This window comes from Nanorana parkeri, unplaced genomic scaffold (assembly GCF_000935625.1).
Source record: "Nanorana parkeri isolate BGI_ZX_2015 unplaced genomic scaffold, ASM93562v1 scaffold452, whole genome shotgun sequence".
Lineage (NCBI taxonomy): Eukaryota > Metazoa > Chordata > Amphibia > Anura > Dicroglossidae > Nanorana > Nanorana parkeri.
The window spans coordinates 652,248-659,250 of NW_017306720.1; positions in this window are offsets into that span (position 1 = coordinate 652,248).

Consider the following 7,003-nt stretch of genomic DNA (forward strand, 5'->3'; position numbering starts at 1 on the left):
GGGGGGCGGCGTTGCTGTTTTGCCTAGGGCAGCAGCATTCGTAAATACACCGCTGACTGTAAGGTCACACGACTTATCTTAGGAACATGTTCGAAAACCCACCGACAATCGTACGATTTTCGGCTGGTTTGTGGCATGTTCGCAAGATAAAAGCCGCACATGCACACTACCCGTGCAGCATTGCGGTCAGGGGGGCGGGCTTGCGATCATCGCAAGTACGATCTGCCTGTCCAAGATAGGCAGATCGTACGTTTTTTAAATTACCTTACAACCCTCGCAAGACAAAAGTCTTGCGAGGGTTGTAAGGTGTGTGCCCAGCATTAGTAACAGAGTTTGGCTGTTCCTCACCCAGTTTTAAGCCTCCTACACAGCGGTTTCTGTTAATGACTGTGTTTCATTATCATTATCACCTTCTTGGTATAATTGGTTAATCATACACCTGACTCTAATACTATAAAATCCCTGTGTGCAAGTGTAAAGGTGCCCATACACTGCACGATTCTCGTGGGAAATCCCGCTATCGTACGAGAATCGTGCAGTGTGAATGAAGATGTGCGACCGTTTCTACTGTACGGTCGCACGGCTTTTGTCTAAGGAGCATGCTAGAAAACCAGCCGAAAATCTTACAATTTTCGGCTGGTTTGAACGGTGCTCGGGAGACAAATGCCGCACGCGCACACTGCCCGTTCAGCATTGCGGTCATCGGAAGCCCGCTCCTCAGGGGGGCGAGCTTGCAATGATCGAGAGTGCGATCTGCCTGTCCAAGATAGGCAGATTGTACGTTTTTTTAATTACTTTACAAATCCCAACAATATATTACTTTGTTATCTTAAGTAATGAAAAAATAATTGCAAAATAAACCTGCCTATAGCAGAAATGTAAAAATGATCAGGTCCATAGTGGGTGTACATGTGCACATATTACTGGGTACCAAGACACCATTATTAGGTTGTCCACAGACCCTTTTATATAGGTCATCTGACTGATGCTCAGGGCTCTCTCTCTCGTTGAAAAGGCAGAGTGCTGATAAAACACTGAAAACAGGACAAGTGTTGCCGCCTGTTTATGTTGGCGAACCCATTGGGGGCACCCAGTTAGAAACTGACCTAAGTTTAGTTAGTGGCTCAGACAAACATGTAATAGACTTGCTGTACAACACCCTCCTGCATTGAAACTGTGTTTGCTGGGGGGGCGTGGCTTGGCAATGGCAGAGTGAGGAAGCACATTGCCTGAGCTCTGCTATCTCTGGGGATATTCAGAAGATCACGGCATCTTACGACCCAGTTTTCGATGTCTCAGAAGAGGAAATCCAGGTCTAATAACAGTCGGCGCTCCCTGACATCATTACAGCGGTACCTATCCAGCCAAGCGCCATCGACCCGCAACACTCCTCGGCCGGTCATGGGGCCCGAGACGCAGGGTAAGACCCAGGGGCCTACACCTCCGTGCCCCCCTCGTGGCGCCCAAGCCTCACCGCTCGCTCCGGTCCCGGGAGCGTCCACCCTGCAGCGGATGCCCAACTCGCCACCCGAACCCAGCATTATAGAGGACCCGGTTATCCGCCTCACCCCGACCCCGCCACAGACGCCAGAGGTGTCGACCTCCCTCTCAGCCAGCGACATCTCCTCCATTCTCCTGTCCCTGCCCACGCGACAGGATATGGCCGCCCTGGTCACTAAAATGGAAGCCGCGCTGAAACGGGACATAGCGGGCATCCACAAGACGGTCTCCCAGCTGGAGACGAGAGTGTCCACCCTATCGGATGAACAGGCACACCTGTCTCGCCGGCTGGATCGCCTAGAGTCGGACAGGCCGGCCTACGATCGCCATCTCTCCACCCTGTTCTTGGCCCAAGACGACCTTGAAAACAGGTCCCGGAGGAACAACGTGAAACTCCGGGGGCTCCCGGAGGCCACAGGTGCGGCGGACCTTCGTCCCACAGTGATGGCCATCCTCAACACCGTACTGGACAGGGCCCCAGATTCCGCCCTGGAGATTGACCGAGTCCACCGCGTAGGAGGCCCCAGGACAGACGGCGACCCCGGCCTAGGGACGTATTATGCCGCATCCATTTTTTCGCGGTAAAGGAAACCGTGATGCGCAAAGCGTGGCAGAAGGGCCCAGTCCCTTTTGATGGGGCCGACATAACCCTACTACCAGACTTGTCCCGTCGCATGCTACACATGCGGCGGCTACTACAACCCCTCCTTGCCGAAATCAGACGGGCTGGAGGCCTCTACACTTGGGGGTACCCCTTTAGCTTGAATGTGCGCCGAAATGGCCGTTCCTTCATCCTGCGACACCCGGCCCAGTTGGCTGACCTCTTTTTATTCCTGGGAGTGACACTTGTGGAGATACCTGACTGGCTAGGCCTGGACCTAGACGCGGAGCATCTTCCTCTTCCTCAACGCAGGCGCCAACGAAGCACATCATGGAACAGACCCAGGGCATCCCGCCCTGCGCCCACCTCTAGTGAGCCCTAACTTTGAGAGAGTTTAGGAGAGCCCTGCCCTGCCGAATCGAGACCGGACGGATATTACAATGAAGAGCCTATTGACGCCACGCCACTGGTCACTCAAGGAGACTTTGATATCTGGAAACTGTGTTTGCTGCATTGCTGAGTAAAAGTGCAGGACAAAACTGGGAACCCTAGACTGTTCCTGTGTTGTGCATGGTTTGCAGCTGCCAATGCCATCTGAGAATGCCCCCCCTTTCACTTGGTGGAGGACGCAGGCGGCATAGACCGAAACCTATTCAACAAAACAAAAATGGTGGCACTTGTAAACCAGCACATATAGGCAAATACTATTCATTAACAGGCAAACCACCTAACCGTCCAGAAGGTGCAACAGGTGTCTGCTGCCTAAATGTGACCTGAGCAGGCACAGGTCACTATTTTCGAAGCATGTTCTTGCAGCACAGAAACTGAAAGGCAGATATGTTTTCTTACATCTGGTGGAGGAATTATTAGACTCTAGAAACCTTGTCACATTGGTTCATGCCCGTCTGGTGGACCCTGCCAAGCTTGGCACAGACCGCATCGGGAGTACATTGTATACACAGCAATGCCAAAGAATTTCCGACTGCAACGCTCTCAGTAGAACTACTTAGTGGAACTGTATAGCATGTCATGGGTGTGGTTAAGAACCTTCTATAAAATGTAGCATTGGGCTAGGATTTTTTCTTTATTTTAGGAAGTGTGTGGTGACACTGGCAGGCTAGAATGAACAGAGGAGGGGGCAGGGAGCAACACTTGTAGCCCCTGGAGACCACCTGCCGCACCCAAGCTGGATGCTCTTGCCACCTGTGGCATCTGTGAAAAGGTCATCTAGAGCAGCTCTGAAGATGTGTTCACTCTTGAAGGTCATGCATATGAAATGTTCGTTCACTAAGGCTCAAAGCTAAAGTGCCTGTATCATGTTCACTAACAGGAGACTCATGGAAAATGAGGCAGTACACTTCCAACAGCCTATCCACGCTGTAGCTCAAAGGCAATAGGCATGAGCTCTATATGCTCAATGAAGTATGGAGCAACTCCATTATTGATCAGATCCCTTCTTTCAGCTTTAGACCAGTCAGTCAGGCTTTGACAAAGGCGACTAGGTCACGGCTAGAACAGGTTACAGAGCAGGAACTGCCAGCAAAAACAAACCTAGGGGGCCTCCAGCTATTCTCCAGGGATGGTAGAAGCTTTGCTACAGCGGGATACTACCAGATGCACAGGGGCAGCCCTTAGAAAACTTAGAACAACGGGGCAGGGAAGGTTTCAGCTTAGGAGCTCTACAGAACCCTAAACTAGTAAAAGCACACAGACAGAAGCATCATGTTGATCCTCAAGCTTCAGAGTGATGCACACCGTATACGTCTCTGGACCTGGAAAATAGAGCTAACTTATCAGTAAGCGATACTGCTGGGAACAGAAGGGGGAATATACAGCATTCATATTCAGTAGACATGTCCGATTCGGTTTATTTTGGTTTTTTTTCATAAACAAATTTCGGCAGGACTACCGCTAGCGAATTTCGTCTGAAACTAATTTAATTTCGGACCCGAAAAACGAAACTAAACGAATTTTTTTTTTTTTTTTTCAAGACGAAACGAAACTAAACGAATTTTTTGCTGGTGCACGTCTAATATTCAGGAGTCTGCATCTCTAAAAACAGTCAGTAATGGCAGCTCTCACTTGGCTATGCTTATTGGTTACCTCTAAGCAAAAGACAGTACTGCGGGCCAGTTAAAACTACATCAAATATGAAAGAAGATGTTAATCAGGACTCTCCTTTCTCTCTCCTCAGAAATACCCACTATCATTCTTGGTGACTTTAACATTGCTACTAACATTAACACCTCAGCTTCTGCTCAATTTCTTAACCTAACCTCTTCTTTTGATCTAACCCAATGGCCAGACACTCCTACTCACTCTGATGGTAACATACTAGATCTTGTTTTCTCTCACCTATGCACTCCTTGCAAACTCTCCAACACCCCCTTCCCCCTCTCAGACCACAACCTTCTCAGTTTCACCCTCACCCTATCCCCAACCCTGAATCCCCCTACACGGCACACTGTCACCCGGAAAAACCTTCACCACCTCGACCCTTCTCTTCTCTGCTACTGACTCCCTCTGACAAAATCTCACCCCTATCCTGCCCTGACCTGGCTATTTCGGTCTACAACTGTACACTTTCATCCTCTCTAGACACCTTGGCTCCCCTCACTACTCGCAGACTTGGACCACGTCCACTACAACCGTGGCAAACAGATGAAACCAAAAATCTCAAGAGACATAGCCGCACTCTTGAACGACTGTGGCGAAAAACTAGATCCCTGCAAGACTTCACTCTGTACAAAGCTGCCCTCCTAAAACAATTTCTCCAGCGAATGTATGGCTTCAATCTCAATCATGATGAGGAAAAAGAAAAGGGAACTGATCTAATGCTAAAACAGTAACCGATTTAACCTCGGACATTCTGGGTTGCCTCTGTAAAGAGGAAAGTGAATTCTTGCTTCTCCTGCCACCCATGTCCTAGCAATGGTCCTAGGATTGAATATCACCATGTGACTTCTGCAGGAAAACCAACACTTCCAGGAGGGTTGATCTCGTGTCTCCCGCAGTGCTCAGTGATTTCACCTGCCAGCCCATAATCACTTCAGAAAGTCAGCGAAGAAACCACTGAGTGCTGGACTATTGACACTCCCAGGAAAGTTGGCTTCTGCACAGAATTTGACTGGAGCAGTGTTCAGCAGTGTGGGCATCCAGCAGTGTGGTCATCCAGAGACGGAAGTATTCACCTTCTTCTTTACAGTGGCAGTTTTCATTCAGAAAGTTAGAAAATGAAGACTGATTGGTTAGTGCATTCCTAGGTGGGGGTGTGGTGTGTCGTGGCCGTTGTGCAGCTCCTTGTTATTAAACCGGGGTGTCCAACTGTATAATACTGCATGGAAAAAAGGAAGGAGCGCAACTAACTGGCGCAGACTGTGTGGAAAGAGATTGACCAGGGAATAACAGTAAATCGAGGTAAAAGGGAAGTGGGAATAGAAATTAGGCACTCGCGTGTGAAGGAATGGATGGGCAAAATGGTGGTCTGGTGACGTTGGAGATCACCACCATTGTTAGTTGCGCTCCTTCCTTTTTTCCATGCAGTTTTCATTTAGACTTTGATATTGTCAACAGGGTCACTTAAATCTAGTGCTGGATATACTATGGATGTGTCTAAAGCTAACCGACAATACTTATGAAAGTTCTTCAATGACCCATTATAAAGTAAGGGGAACCAAGGAAATAATTATAAAGCAGAAAAAATAAGCGCACAGTCCCCATTGCAGAAACAAAAGACGGGAGGAACACAGAACTATGTACAGTCCCATCTTTGATTTTTTGCAATGCAGAGAAGGGCTCTGTTCTTGCAACTTTGAAGTACAGCTAAACCCTGGTCTCCACCAAGGGCTTAAATAACAGTGACAATACAGGAGAACAATTGGGAGACTCCATAACAGAAAGCGCCTGAACAAAGATCTTGACAGCAGGATCACCAATATAAGGAACAACTCAGAGTAAAAATTCTTAACCCTTGCAGTGGGCTACTCCTACACTGCAAGGGTTAAATGCTATTTTTTTTCCTAGGGTAGGGAAAATAAAGATATACTCACCCGATCCTCCGAGCCAGCCGGCTACTTTAAGCATGCACCTTTTTATGAAAGCCAGTGTTCACAAATTATAAATATTACCTGTAATGACACAAATACACTTCCCTTCCATTTGTTCCCAGACAGAGCAAAGTGTAAATAGGATGCAGAGTTTAAATCTTGTAAAAGCTTGTGGCGCAGTGAAAATGAATCCAATGTCGACAATTCCCACCTTTAAAATCCACTTTATTTTGCTTTTTTCATACAGAACTTAAGGCATCTGCACAAGACACACAACTCTTGCAGAGGTTATAAAATCTTTCCTTTTTTTTTAATCATTTTTAATTCCTTATATTTGTTTGTACATGTTGGTCAGGTACCATTCGCTTGTTTGTCACTTTTGTTCCCTAAAACTGTGTAGGCGTTTGAGATATGACCGTTAAACCAGTGTTAAATCAATTAAATATTTACATAGCACAACACATTAAGCTTTGTAACACTCACAGAGGGGCTTTGGGTGAGGGGGGAGAGGAGGGATAAAATCACATCAAAAATATGACGAACACCACCAGTATAATGTTCAGAATCAGCTATTTACAGGTCCCCTAATATGAAACGATAATTTACTTTTTTTAAATGGTTTGTAAACTGGCCCACTTTAAGGGCCTAAGAGATGCGTTTAAGGGAGGATTTAACCACTTGTGAGCTGGGGGGAGACGGGAAGAATAAACTCCATCTATATCTCAGCACAAGAGGATAAAATGGTCAGGACTGGAAGCACACTTGTTATGCTACCCTGGATCATGTGCCATTTACATTGGTTTCCCAGATGGTTTCAAATCCTACAAAAAGCAGGTATGGCTAATTTAAAAAAAAA